The 15593-nt window shown below is 45.8% G+C and overlaps 1 protein-coding gene across 2 annotated transcripts in view; it reads left to right on the forward strand.

Annotated features, from left to right (window-relative positions):
* TMEM178B (transmembrane protein 178B) overlaps positions 1–15593 on the forward strand; it is a 270411-nt gene that overhangs the window by 191200 nt on the left and 63618 nt on the right. The window lies entirely within an intron of this gene.

Consider the following 15593-nt stretch of genomic DNA (forward strand, 5'->3'; position numbering starts at 1 on the left):
AATGTCTCAGGGGTTGGATGAATCCATACCCTCCAACATTTCTCCAGTGAAAATAGGGGCATCCTAAGGAAAAGCGGGACATTTTGGGATCAAATCAGAAACAGGGACGGCTTCTCTAAATCAGGGTCATCCCTGAAAAATAGGGACACATATTTGGAGTGTCTCCACACAGGAGACAGGCTCAGAATCACTTTGGTTTTTGTTTCATTTTGAAGGTCTCTTTTAAGAATCACATCCCAAAATATAGGGTGTTGCTCTTCTGTGACAGTTTAGAATCTCTCTGTGTGGGTTAAGGTGTGGGTTGCCAATGCAGTACCAGTGGGTACACATGCACCCTAAGGCCTCCCCTGGCAGCACATTGCCCCCCCAACTGAAATTAGACTTGAAAGAAGCCAATAGAAGTCTTTTCCAAGCCTAATTGTTGTACAGCATACAACAGTATGCTGAGGCTGGGGAAGCAAGGTTTACTCTTTCCTCCAGGAAGATCTCTCTCTCTCTCTCTCTCTCTCTCTCTCTCTCTCTCTCTCTCTCACACACACACACACACACACACACACACACAAAATTAAGCTTGAAGAAAAGTGAAAACACTTTTTTCCAAGCCTAATTGCTGCTGTGGGGTGGAGGGTGGAATGTGAAAATCTGCATGTGTTGTTGGCATGCATGCACAGTTGTGGTGCACATATAATGCCCACAGCAGTTGCTTGACTTCAAAGATGTGGATGTGCTAGGGACCCAAAAATTAGCCCCCACTGTTTTAATGCTATCCCCCACCCCCACAAAGGGAAGTTCTAAAGTTAATGCAAAAGCATGTATGAGAGGGGAGTGTTCCACCCAACTTTATGCGCATTAATCATTTGTTTTCTGTACAAACATATAAAGCTGACTTAGACCGAATCAGACAAAATTGGGCATGGCACAATGTGTACATTTTCATGAGAAATCCCAAGAAAACCCTGAAACCGTTTGCAAAAAACTGAGTCATTTCAGCTCAGCTCTAAATCGTACCCCTTTCTCAGTTTTATCACAGGTCTGAGTAGGAGGCCTTAAGAATCAACCATAGGTTGCAGGGATAACTGAAATCCGTCTTATAGCAGCTGCAACCCACTCCCCCTTTTGCAGCAAGGTCTGCGCTCCTTATAGGAGCTAAAATTTCTTTCTCCGTCAAAAGTAACTTTAGGCTCCTAAGGATTTGAGCATGTTTGCAAACTTCACTCCTGATTAGGAGGCAATTTATTATTGTTTGTCAAAGTCTTGGGAGAGCTCAAGAGGGAGGGAGGGGCAGAATGCCAAAGGGCGCCATTTACAGGCTGTGCAGTCAGCAAATGGGGACCGTCAGTTGTTTGAAGAGCAAACACAGGGGGGCAACCAAGTGTTGCCAATGCAATCACTAATGATACTTGAACAGGTGCTCACCTCTCGGGGCGCCTTGCATGGTTTTTTTAATCATCACACCAAAATCCGAAAGCTGCTGCGTTGTTTTTAATTACACAACTCTCCCTTTTCTGGGTGGGGGCAATATGAATTTTGCATCGGGAAATAAATCAAGAGGAGAGATAGCTTAAGGGTGTGGGAGAGAATTTCAGTAGCATCTGAAGTGCTTCTGTGAAGATTTCAATTTGTAGTGGGATGGGGAACCTGTGGTCTTCCATACGTTGTTGGACTCCAATTCCCATTAGCCCCAGACAGCATAGCCCAGGGGTCAGCAACCTTTTTCAGCCGTGGGCCGGTCCACTGTCCCTCAGACCATGTGGTGGGCCAGACTATATTTTAGAGAAAAAATATATGAACGAATTCCTATGCCCCACAAATAACCCAGAGATGCATTTTAAATAAAAGGACACATTCTACTCATGTAAAAACACGCTGATTCCCGGACCATCCATGGGCCAGATTGAGAAGGCGATTGGGCCCCCAGGCCTTAGGTTGCCTACCCCTGGCATAGCCAATGGGTCAGGGACTAGGGGAGCTGTAGTCTAATAGCATCTGGAGGGACCACAGGTTCCCCATCCCTGTTGTTGAGTCTGTCGGCTCATCTTGTATCCTATTAAGCTGAGTGCTGCATACCAGCAGAGGTTTAACAGGTGAAAGTGGGGGCACTCTGGTTGCCTTGTAAAACACCTGAACACCCCGAACCAAGATTCTCAAGCAAATGGGCAGCAGTAACAGTAGCAAGGAAAGGAGCATGTTCAGAGAGGGGGATCCGCCGAGGGCATCTTGCCTAAGGACCTAGGAGGGGAAAGGTGTCAAGGGCTACTTGCTAGACAAAATGGCTATGTTCTGCCACACAGTCAGAGGCAGTGATGCTTCTGCATACCAGCTGCTGAGAACTGCAGGAAGGGAGAGGGGCTCTTGTGGTCAGATCATGCTTGAGGGTTTTTTCCTGAAGGCATCTGGCTGGCCATTGTGAGAACAGAACACTACATTAGATGGGCCCCTGGCCTGATCCAGCAGGGCTTTCCTTTCTTTCCCCAGGCCAAACCCCATCTCCAGGATACACCCTTCTTGGCCAACCTAGTGGCAGGGTGCACCTGGGCACCCCCTTGTTGGCCACAAAATGAAGGAGGCACCATTGCTACCCCAGCCCTGAAGACCCAGCCTGGGCATGGCTTGCCTCCCTGCAGCTCTGGCCTTGATGAGTGAGCCTGTCATGGGGGTGCCTAGTTACGTCCCCTCTGAAATTTGTGTCCAGGGCCATGGTCCCCCACTCTACACCACTGTTCCCCCACCCAATGCACAGGTATGTGGGGGGGGGGGAGGTATTCTTCCATATGGAAGAGCGCCATGTTGAATTTCCCCCAATGTGTTTACTCTGTGTCTGCTTCACAGTGGATACAGATTCCCTTTGTACCGACCTGATATAAAGCTCTTCCCTCTCTTCCTTGTCCTATTCCTCAGAGGACAGCCAGTGAATTTGCTTTGCTCCATTTGTAAAAGGGTAAAAATGGAGTTAGCACAATTGTTTTCAATTACAATTTAGGCCGGTAGCCCAGCTGGCATGAAGGAGAAAAGAGGGTCCCTTCCCCCACACTAAATCCAGAGCTTCATGAATTCAGCTCCTCCTCTTCTTTCCTCCTTGTTTAGCTCTCTCTGGCTATTTTCAATTTCATGTCAGTTCACATCTTGCCAAAAAATCCCATCTGCTCATCATCAGTGGCATTCTACTGCAGGAGGTCCTCTAGGGAGCTGGTGCTGATTAATAGCCTCAGTGTCAGTCCCCAGGCTTTATGGGGAAAGAGGAACAGGGAGGGGAGAGGAACCCAGGCCAGTCTGTGGTCTAACAGTGTGAGGTCAAGAAAGCTCCTCTCAAAGGGACATTTTTTTTGGAAACAGTAGTGTTTCCAAAAGATCAACTGGCCAACAGCAACCCTCCTATACACTATCCTCTTTTTCTTAGGAGAACTTCTAAGTACTGTGGAGGAGCCCTCATCACATTAGCCATCTGCATAGTTAAAAATAAGGTCTGCCTTCAAAGAGTTTAGAAGACAAAGATGCGGTCTTTAAAAAGCTGCTGTGTAAATTAACAGTCTCACATGGGATTTCCTGTCATGGGTAGAGAAGGACAAATTTATCAATCTAAGTTTTTTATTTTTCCAATTTCAGTTCACCACTTTCCCTCATAAGTTCAGTGTGTGTGTGTGTGTGAACAGTCCTCATGGAAAATCATCAGAGTTTTAGTGTACATTTCTCGTAATATATTTCTCAGTCCTTCACATCACATACACATCTTTGTATACAATTTTCCCTTAAATATTTTTTTGCAAGCCATTTCCCCTAATATAATACATTTTGTCTGTTATTTTTTCATTGCACACTTTTTACACCCTTTTATACCCATTTTTGTTGTTGTTAGAAAACTACATTGCAAAATTCACCAGTGGTCTCCCTGCTAAAGACTAGGGGTGCTGCTCAAAGATTTGCAGCTCATTGCAAGCCATGATTTTTTTTGACCCAAGATAAAGGTTGAAGCCTCGCACAGGGTTTGACCTGTTTCGGGAACGGCAAATTCTGTCTGCTGCTTCTGTCCGGCCCCACTTCCCTCAGCCTGTCCTCTCACACCACTCAGCTTGGTTCTACAGTATTAAGAATGCAGTTGGCCATGCAGTGGTCTCCCTCCTCTCCCCCCCCCCCAAGCTTCAGCAGTTTTATCTCTCGCATTTTACAGGAGTAGGGGGGGGGGTGGATAACTGCGTAATACTCAGGGAGTCCTGAACAGTAAGAAAGCCAGAGGAAAACACTCATATAATTAAACGTATTCATATGAAAACATCTGTTCACCACAGACATGCATATGCGTGAATATGGAAGGAGGAATTGCTTTCCAAATGCTCCCCCGTTACCCAGAGACACCCTTCTATATTTCACAGAATGTGCCCCTTGCCAGTTAGGCCTATGTGGAAGAAAAGAAGTGGCATACATAATGGCTGAGGTGCGGAAGCCCAGCGGGCCTTGCATTCCTTTGGGCAACTAGCAGGTCTGATACTGTTGCCATGACTACAAGAAGTGCATCAGTGCCCTTCCTTCCCTCTCCCTCTCTCCCTCTCCTCTTCTTTTCTTGAGGCAGCAAGAGAACACAGCAGTCGACAAACGTGGCTCATGAGCAAAAATGTTTTTTGGGGGCAGGAAATGTAGATTGCTGAGGCAATGCTGCCTGTTTAGCAACCGCCTCTTGGAAAATAATCTCACTCTCTTTTCTCTCTCCACCTTGCTTTCTGCCAGATTTGCTGTAGAGAGAAGGGGGGGGCACAGTGGGAGGGCTGGCCTAAGACATTTTGCCGCCTGAGGCAAAAGGCAAGATAGTGCCCTCCTTCCCATTCTATGTACAAAGTCTGGCAGCTGAAGCACTGGCAATGGGGTGGCACACTCCACAGCACTTGTGGGCAGCAGACTAGCTTTGGGAATCCAGGGCAGCGTGTGTTGCTCAGACAGTTCTGTCCATTCTGTGCCCCTCAACATCTGCCGCCTGAGGTCTCCAGAGTCCAACTAATGGTAGGACAGGCCTTGCACTGTGGGTTCCTTTTCCCTAGAAAAAAAGTAGTTTACATCAACCACTTTTGCTAGATTAAAAACAACAACACCATCTCCACCACCATCTTCTGCAAAGGGGTTGCTTATTATTAGCCATTGCAAGTAATTAATAATTACCAATACATTAATTTAAAACAATGTTGCCCCATTCTTCAGCAGGAAGAAAAAGCTCCTCCAGAGAAGCCTATAGATATCACTAAGTCCCCACCCTAGGGTTCACCAGTCTAAAAGACATGGCACAAAAAGGAAAAGGGATTGCGAGACACCCGCTCCCTCCCTCCCAGTTGCCAGCCTGTCTAACCAGAGGACCATTTGTTCCCACCCCAAAATACAACAGCTGGTTAACTCTTGACCCTGATGCAAAACTCAGTAAACAGCCCCCACCCCGCCCACATATGAAATGCTATTAAAGGGCAAACATGTTTGCTTTGTTCAGTATTTTCCATCTCATTTTGCCTATTTCCGTGTTTCAAGTTTTTAATGTGACAACATCGACTCATTACTCCACAAGCACAAGCAACAAAGACATCAGAGGATAATCATATGATAATCTTCACAAAACTGCCCAAGTCTGTATTAAAGGTGGAGGATAATGATGTAAAAAATGCTCAGGGTTTTTATTTGGGAGGCATTTGCAGCTATGGGTAAGTGTGTGTGTGTGTGTGTGTGTGTGTGTGTGTGTGTGTATTTATACAGTCATACCTCGGGTTATATGTGCTTCAGGTTGAGCGTTTCCAGGTTATGCTCCGCAATGACCCGGAAGTAACGGAGCATGTTACTTCCAGGTTTCGCCGCTTGCACATGAGCAGACGCTCAAAATGACATCACGCACATGCACAGAAGCGGAGAATCGTGACCCGTGCACGAGCAGACGCGGGTTGCGTTCGCTTCAGGATGTGAACGGGGCTCCGGAACGGATCCCGTTCACATCCAGAGGTACCACTGTATGTATGTATAGTGTATGTACTGTATGTACAGTGGTACCTCGGGTTACATACGCTTCAGGTTACATATGCTTCAGGTTACAGACTCCACTAATCCAGAAATAGTGCTTCAGGTTAAGAACTTTGCTTCAGGATGAGAACAGAAATTGTGCTCCGGCGGTGCGGCAGCAGCAGGAGGCCCCATTAGCTAAAGTGGTGCTTCAGGTTAAGAACAGTTTCAGGTTAAGAACGGACCTCCGGAATGAATTAAGTATGTAACCAGAGGTACCACTGTATATATATATATGTATATGTATATGTATATGTATATGTATATGTATATGTATATGTATATGTATATGTATATGTATATGTATATCTATCTATGCATTCTGATTGGGAAAGAAGGACGCTCTTCTTGAGCACCATGTTGCACAGTGAATTGCACAGAATAGGAAAGGATATGCAATAATCTTGTCTTTTGCACAACAGCCTAGCACCATAAGAAAAAGATTGCCACCTGGGGAAACAAGCATAAGCTATATCGAACTGCTTAGCCCTGTGAATGGAGAATGATGCCAGATGTGAACTGACATGCAAAAGGTTTAGAAAAACCCAAGCCATCCAAACTTAGCTGTGATTCCTGCACTGCAGGGAGCTGGACTAGGTGACCCTTCAAGTCTCTTCCTACTCTACAGTTCTGTGCTTCTATAATTACTGCATATCTGCATTTGTGGATATATATTGGGGAGACAGAAACACCCACAGATATAACAGCAAGAAAGGTTTGGCCTGCAATTTCCTGCCACTGGGCTGTACCACCCTGTGTGATACATGCTAGGGATTCCGGAATGGTGCTTTAATGGGGGAGAGTGAAACAAAACAAGAGTTTTGTGTGAAGAGTTAACTTTCCTCCCTCCCTCAAAGAAAACAGACCATTAAGAGAAACCACTCATTTAACAGACAGCATGTCAGCTTGAAGCAATGTGTGCATATTAATATTACAATGTGTGTGAGCTGCTAAATTTCTATTCCTGGGGGATATTTCATGGTGAAAATCAGCTTTGGCTTTGTCACAGTTAAGACATTTTCCCTCCCTCCCTCTCTTTCTCTGAGGATGAATTTGCTCTGCCCTTATGCCCTTTTCAGGAATTTCTTTTGTCAAAGAGCAACTTGAGTACAGAGAGGCTGTGGGTTTGTTGCACCTTTAGCCCAGCCCTTGAGGCTTCTTGCCACTTCCAACATATTTGGGGCAAACAGTGACAGTGGGGAGCCTGCTGCCCCCATGCAGGCTCTCTGAGAATTTTAGAACCCTGACTGTGCTGAGTTCTAGATCACAATGGTTCTGTGTGGTTCCAGGCCACCCAACAGCACAAAATTCTAGATCATGCTAGCAACCAATAAGATTGCAGAAAGCTTTCTGCCGCAGATGTTTGTCCTAAGTACATGAGAAGCTGGAAGCAGTGATGTGCATCAATGGGGGCAAGTATAAAGTAAGAGCCCCTCCCTTTTGTACTGGTGTTGCCCATTCATGCAAATAATGACAGGCTAAGACAGCTTTGGGAAACCTGCAGCCTTCTACATGTTGTTGGAACCACACCTCCCATCATCTCTGGCCAAATGGGAGTTGGAGTGCAGCAGCATCTGGAGGGCCAAAGGAATAGGGATCAACAGCCTTTTATTTACTTGTGAAGTCTCCCCAAGTAGATGACCAACCCTATCCTTAGGCAGAGTGAGGCTACTGCCTCAGGTGACAAATGCTGCATGGGAGGGTGACAACCTGCCACCAGTCCCGAGTCTCCTAAACAAGCTTACTGTGCACCCCTGAAAGTAGTTGCCTACCTTCTGGTATGGTGGATTTCAGCAATGTTGTTCCATTGCTAGTGGTTAAGTCAGGTTCCACACCAGTCTAGTTGAATTATATTTGTGGAAAGAGGAGGTTCTATCTTGTCCTTTGCCTCAGGCAGCAAAATGTGTTGCGCTAGCCCTGCCCATGTGGTTCAGGTCCTCAACATCAGGGTCTGCATGGGAAGCCTCCACATACAGACATTATTCCAAACACTCTATTAAAAAGAGAAAAAGTTTTTGTCTTGAGTTAAGCAGGGATTCAATAACAGAGAAGGAACCTATAGTCTTATCAATTGCACCTGCTTCTCCAACGCAACTAGGCACACTCTTAGCATGCTGAAACCCAAGATGGATCAATGTATGATTAAGATAATGGACTGAATTTAAATCTCTGTTGTTGTCGTTGTCAGATGCATCCTGTGGCTTCCAGCAGGTTTTGGCATTTCAGGATTTAATAATCTGTTCCACACTTATAAATCTGAGCTCACAAATAAAATAGTCCTGGTCCCACCAAACAGGTACAACAGTAAGGCAAGAGCTATTACTAGGTGCACATTCAATACACTCATGCACACTGTACAAAGTCAACCCAATCCAGCCAGGATATGGAAGCTTGGAGAAGTAAGATAATTCTCTGCATGCCTCACCTCTCAAGTTTTTGGTATCCTTTACCAAAGACTGTTATTCACATGAGCCCAGAGGCTCAGAAACTAGCAGTCTTCCCGAGAAATATGGAAGAAAAGTTCCCTTGCTTATTCTGGGGCCCAGGGAAATTGATTTTCCCCTAGCCCGCCACAGGCTACAGCAAGGGAAGCTCAGCCTTCCTTGACTTGGCCTACCTGGTGGACATATATGATGTAAGGAAGACTGATTGCAAGCATCTGCTGCCCTCAACTGACAGAACCGACCATCTGTTCAGCAAGGAAGATCCTTGCAGGTAGCAGCATGAATGCAGCCCACTTGCTGTGTACAAAGATTTCTGGAAGGCTGTCCTGGTGAGAGAACAGGGGTTGAATCACTTACATAAGTATAATTGATAGGGCCTTTAACACTTCTCATGTGCACAATTCAAGTCTGAGTGTATTAAATAACTTGTAAGTGGTCTTGCTTATCTCAGATACACTGTCTTCAACCCTCTCAGACCCTCACCTGTAGCCCAAGCTGAAAGATGGAACTCGCTTAGCTTGTATACTTTATATAAGTGTTGCACAGCACCCCAATCTCTGAACAGAGCAAGATTCCAGGGGTTCCAGGCATTGCTCAGAGTTCGTGTTTCCTTTTGGAATGAGGCACAGTACAGACTGTGGTGTCCTTATGATATATGCTTTATTTACACATATATACAACCTGAGTCTTCAATGGGGAGGTTCATAGCATTAACACCCCAAAGGGGTCTTGTTTCTCCCACAGCTGTGTTGTTGTTGTTGTTGTTTAGTTGTTTAGTCGTGTCCAAATCTTCGTGACCCCATGGACGGCACTCCTGTCTTCCACTGCCTCCCGCAGTTTGGTCAAACTCATGCTGGTAGCTTTGAGAACACTGTCCAACCATCTCATCCTCTTCCTCCCCTTTTCCTTGTGCCCTCAATCTTTCCCAACATCAGGGTCTTTTCCAGGGAGTCTTCTCTTCTCATGAGGTGGCCAAAGTATTGGAGTCTCAGCTTCAGGATCTGTCCTTCCAGTGAGCACTCAGGGCTGATTTCCTTAAGAATGGATGCGTTTGATCTTCTTGCAGTCCATGGGACTCTCAAGAGTCTCCTTCAGCAACATAATTCAAAAGCATCAATTCTTCGGTGATCAGCCTTCTTTATGGTCCAGCTCTCACTTCCATACAGCATTCAAACAGAAATGAACCGTTGCTCTGACTCTCTCTCTCTCTCTCTCTCTCTCTCTCTCTCTCTCTCTCTCTCTCTCTCTCCAGCTTGCTGTTTTTCCTCTAGCTCATCTTAGCTATTTCCAGAAGGCTTGATTTGCTTTTAACACTTGCGAGATCCAGGGATTAGAAGGGTCTGGCAAACAGTTTAACATTACCCATAAGGCTTCCTCCTCCCTTTCCCCCTTTCCCTCCTCATTCTCTCTCTGTCTCTCTTCCACTTGTTAAAAAAATAAATAAATGTTTAGTTGGGCAACTGGGGGCCATCTGCCTTAGTTCAGGGATAATCCAATCTATGTCCCAGCCTGCCAAGCCTTTCACTGGGGTGAGAGTTGTGGTTTTCAAACTTCCTACCCTCAAGAAACTCCATCCACATTAATTTGTCCACCAAAGAGCCTTGACGTGCCACAGATGACTCTGAGCCAGACTTATTTAGGCATCTATTCATTTTACAAAAGGCTTTCCCCAAAGCTCAGAGTGATGAGCAAAACATTAAAAACCAATAAAACCCCAATATAAAACAAGATAACAGAACAACTACAGTGAGGTAATACCTTAGTCTCAGAATCAGAACAGAATCAAGCCAGAGCTTGATGGGAAAAGAAAAAGCTTTATGTGGTGAACTTTGTAGAGCAGGGATGGAGAACACTTTTCAGCTCAAGGGCCACATTCCTTGTGGGAAACCTGTTCAGGGGGCCGCATACCAGAGGTGAGCAAAGCCAGAGGCAAAAGTGGGCTGGGCAAGGAAGATAAGTTTCACCTCTGTACAGCTGTTTGGTTTCTACACACACTCCCACACCCTTCTCTGTCCTCCATCCAGGAAAGTAATCATTGTTTTCAGAGCTCAGGAATACAGACCAGCCAGGCAAAAACACTCATGCGGAGGGGTGCAAAGCAGGGCTGATGAGGGATGCGCCATTGAGAGAGTCCTGGGGGCCAGAGAAGAGAGGACTGGAGATCACATTCTGCTCCTAGGCTTGAAGTCTCCCACCTATGCTGTGTAGGGTTCTGCGAACAGAAGAGGCCAGGTTTAATTCCCGGAATCTCAAGGTAGGACTGGGAGAAAGCTCTGGCTGGAACTCTGGACAGGTGCTGCCAATCAGTGTAGACACTGCTAAGCTAGATGGACCAGTAGTCTCATACAGTATTAAGGCTCCTGTGTTGTTCCGGAGGACCAGCTGGAGAGGTCCCTTTTCTAGGGTGTGGAGGCAGAGGATAGACATTGTGCTCCTCACAAGCTGAGGGTGTCTTGAAGCACAGCTGGGTGTCTTGAAGCACAGAACTCCTCAGAAGCACCAGAGGCATCCCAGCACTCCCCAGAACACAGTCTATAAACTATTGGAGTTAGCGCATGAGGGAAGAGGAAAGGAAAGGTTTCCATGGAGTAGCCTGCCTTTTGTTTTTTGATCACAGCCAGCCCATGAAGTTAAGCTTCCATCCATCTTGAAGAGGTTGGGGAGCTAATAAACATATCCATCAAGTCTTTTGCCGGGTCTGCCGGAATTTCAGGTTTCCCGATAGCAGAGAGAGGCAGAGTGGAATTTGCTGTAGCTGAGAGCGGCGGCACAATAATAACACGGTAATAAATACGCTGTCACTCCAGCAGCGAAAGCCAAAGCTTCCAGGCCTATAAACCGTCTGGCGGTAGGAGGAGGCAGCGGTGGGAGATCAGAAGAATGATGGGGGAAGGAGGAGGAAGGAGCTGCAGGAGATCTGGGTAGCACTTAGAAGCCTGCAGCAGGGGGATGGTCTGGGAGAATGGCAAGCGGAGACAACAGGGAGCAAGAGCAAACCTTGGAAGAGTGCAGATTCTGTACTCATATCAGGCACTGCATGTTTTTTTTTATTTTTAAAATCACACTGGTTTTTGGATAACAAGGTTACGGTGTTGTTGGTTTTTTTTCATCCCACGATTTTCATAACTAGATGAGGCACTCATATTCTCAGTGGGTCTCCACGGGATTATGGTCCTTAAAATTCACAGTTGCCCCCATGTGGCACACAAATGGCTCCTCTTATCCCTAATGGATGCGGAAGAGAAAGGAGAGGGGGAACTACATCCCACCGGCTGCAAATTACTGTGTAGCTACATTGCCGATTTGTGTGTATGTGTGTGAGCTACACTGGAGACTGGGAACTGGGGGGTCCCCAAGCCAAATCTGTTTTCTCCAGGTAGTGTACCCCAACTTCACAACCACCCTCAAAAATCACAAAAAGAGGGGTCTGAAAAGAATGGTGGCAACAGGTCTTACCAGAAGACCAGTTTGGGAGGTCATTGGTGAAGACTTGGCCCTCGTTCCCTGGCTCTGTTCACACAGTGTTCCTTGAAGAAATATAGTTCTTGACTAGATAATTAATGTATGGCTAGAACAGTTTCCCCCAACCTGGTGCCCTCTAGATGTTGCTGTTCAACAATTCCCGTCATCCCTAATAGAAATTTAGGGGGTGCTAGTTTCTTGTAGCCAAAAACAGCAGGGAGGTTTGTGGTACCTTGAAAGCTAAGGAAATTATGATGGCATCCCTGGCCACTGAGGTCATTAGGATGTAGTCTAACAGCATTGAGAAGAAGCCTTTTCAGTGGTGGTCCCTCATGTGTGGAATGCTCCCCCCAGACAGACATGCCTGGCTCCATCCTTGTTAGTCTTTAGCACCAGGCTAAGACCATTTTGTTCCCTCAGGTAGCTGGTAAATAAGTTCCCTCCTACAATAAAGGGACCCCTGACCGTTAGGTTCAGTCGCAGACAACTCTGGTGTTGTGGCGCTCATCTCGCTTTATTGGCCAAGGAAGCCAGCATACAGCTTCCGGGTCATGTGGCCAGCATGACTAAGCCGCTTCTGGCAAACCAGAGCAGCGCACGGAAATGCCATTTACCTTCCCGCCGGAGCAGTACCTATTTATCTACTTGCACTTTGACATGCTTTTGAACAGCTAGGTTGGGGATTTGAACCGCCGACCTTCTGATCGGCAAGCCCTAGGCTCTGTGGTTTAGACCACGCCTTACAGCTTGTTCTTATTAATCTGTTATTGGGCGAGCATTCTATGTATTTTGCATTGCTTATTGTTTTACATTTTCCCAGTTTCAAATTGTGTTTATTGTATCTTATCTTTGAGACTGTTTTCCTTCTATAAAGCAACTGACAAATGTAATAAACAGCAACAGCAACTGAAGGGAAGATTTAAGAATCAAATTCCTGTGGCTGTTTTATTCAAACTGGCACTATCCATCTGGCACTGCTGCTGGATGTAGCTGCTTTTTCAGGCTTGCACAATTATTTACAGTATTAATGGTAATATTACAGAGCCAGTGTGGTATAGCAGTTATAGCTTCTTGGACTATTACCTGGGATACCAAATTTCAACTCCCCACTGGGCCTTGACGCTTGCTGGGTGATCTTGGGACCAGTCACTGCTTCTCGGCCTAACCTACCTCACAGGGTTGTTGTGAGGATTAAATGGGGGGGGGACCATGTAAAGCTGCCTTGAGCTCCTTTGTCAAAAAGGTGGGATAGAAATGCAATAATAAATATTTGATTATTGCCCTCCCCCAGCTATTTGCCTCTTTCAATGCTCCCCCTCCCCTCCCCTCCCTCCTTGATTGACCTATTCCAATGACTTGGGCTTCTAAGGTACTTCACATTTTTGACAGGGTGAATAATTGAAATAATTATGTGTACAAGGTAATTTTTTTCTTTCCTGTTTTCCTGTTCCGGTGGACGCCATTTCCACTAATCTGTGCAAAGCCTGGCTGACAACTTGAGGAAGAGGAGAGAGGGACCTAGACATTGCGACAGTTGAAATCTACTGCCATTTTTTAGGTGGATTTTTTTTTTATAAAAAAAAAGCAGAAAAGGGAAGAGAAAACAAAACATGGGGAAATAAATATATATAATTTCCCCACAAATAAATACACAAGAGCCCCGTGGCATTCATTTAACCTTCAGCGTGACTGAAAATTCCACTAGCAGGTGAACAGAATTATTGATGTTTGAAGTAATTACTTCAGGAGGCACTGCTATCAAAATTCATAGTGATTGATTTCCCACTAGTCAGCTTATCTCTTCCAGAACAAGTGTGCTGGAAAGCAGCTTGTAACCCCTTCCTAATAAGCCGTGGCACATTATTGAACAAAATGGCTTTGGGCTCTGTCTCTATTTGGTTTCATTTTGCATTTACTGCCCCTGAAAGAAGCTGGGTTGCTTAGAATGCTTAAACTGAATCTACTCCTTTCTCTCTAGCTCTTTCCAAGACCATTTCAGGATAGTTACAAAATGTTTAGCTCTTGCATAGCCTGACTTATGCCAAGTCAGACTTATTTGAATTGCCCATTTTGACTGGCAGTGGCATTCTGGGGTGTCAAATAGAGATTTCTCCCCAAAACCTACGTCATCCTTTTTTATTGGAGATATCAGGGATTGAACCAAGAACCTTCTGTGTGCAAAGCATATGCTCTACTACTGAGCTAAGAGTCCCCATCTGCCCAGGCTACGGGGGTGTGGAATCCTAGAGAGTAGTGGGAAAGGTCTGGGAAGATCTGACCTCAGGCAGAGAGCAATCAGTAGAAGGGATGTGTTGGCAAGGAGCAGGCAGCATGTGTTTGATAACAATGAGGTAAGCTACTAGGTAGCTGTTCGGAATCTGGAGATTCAGGACCTTGGAGAGGTCCCAGAGACATGGATGTTGCTCCATCCAGCTCCAAAACCCAATGGAATCCTTATTATAACCCCAAGCAGGGTCTGATGGCTGCCTGACCCTTTTTTTTCAGGTGGAAGCTGTGCATGCAAGGAATGCTTGGAACCATGCACTGCTGAATGGCCTCTTTCTGCCTTTTTCAACAGGGATTCATGGGAGGGTAAAAAGCCTTGGGTGACAAGTGGGCCTATTTAGATACTTTATCTGGAACTTATCACCTCCTAAAATATGTTTGGTTGGAACCAGGGTTGTGTCTCAGCTCTGGAACTTCCTCCTGGTGAAAGGCATCTTGCCTCCTCTTTAATCTCCTGCCATAAGTTGGTAAACACATTCCTTTTTAAGAAGGCTTTTAGTTTGTTGATGCCTCTCTTGGTGTATTGGTTTGAATCTGCTGGTGTTGCTTTGCTGTTCTTCTTTTTATCGGTTTTGTGTGTTTTCAGAATAGATATTATGCATTGTTAAATGGTGCAATTTTGTGGTTGGCCACCTTGAGATATTTACGAGGAAACATAAGGCATAAATGTTTCAAGTAAATAAATGGATGAACAAGGCATAATAATAATAATAATAATTTATTATTTATACCCCGCCCATCTGGCTGAGTTTCCCCAGCCACTCTGGGCGGCTCCCAATCAGTGTGAAAACAGTACAGCGTTACATATTAAAAACTTCCCTGAACAGGGCTGCCTTAAGATGTCTTCTGAATATCAGGTAATTATTTATCTCTTTGACATCTAATGGGAGGGCGTTCCACAGGGCGGGCGCCACTACCGAGAAGGCCCTCTGTCTGGTTCCCTGTAGCCTCACTTCTCGCAATGAGGGAACCGCCAGAAGGCCCTCGGCGCTGGATCTCAGTGTCCGGGCTGAATGATGGGGGTGGAGACGCTCCTTCAGGTATACATGAGCAACCAGGCCTGGGCTAATTGTGCAACTCCATCTTTCCAGAGAGTTCAGCAATAATTCCTTCTCTTCCTCACTGGTGACTATGGATTATATCCAACCCAGAGCAGGCTCATTAATGGGTGTGGCTAATTTTGGTCCAGTTATTTCAATGAGTCTCCTATGAACAGGACTAGTACTGCATACAGCCCTCTGTTTCTGGCAGGTTCATGTTCAGACCATCCTGCCTGGACAGAGAATCCTACCTTAAGGTCATCATTGGCTGAACAAGTGGGAACTGCAATGAAGTGTTGCAGCATGGGGCAATTCTGCTCATGTGTTCATCCACCCCATT

Source organism: Podarcis muralis, chromosome 10 (genome assembly GCF_964188315.1).
Source record: "Podarcis muralis chromosome 10, rPodMur119.hap1.1, whole genome shotgun sequence".
Lineage (NCBI taxonomy): Eukaryota > Metazoa > Chordata > Lepidosauria > Squamata > Lacertidae > Podarcis > Podarcis muralis.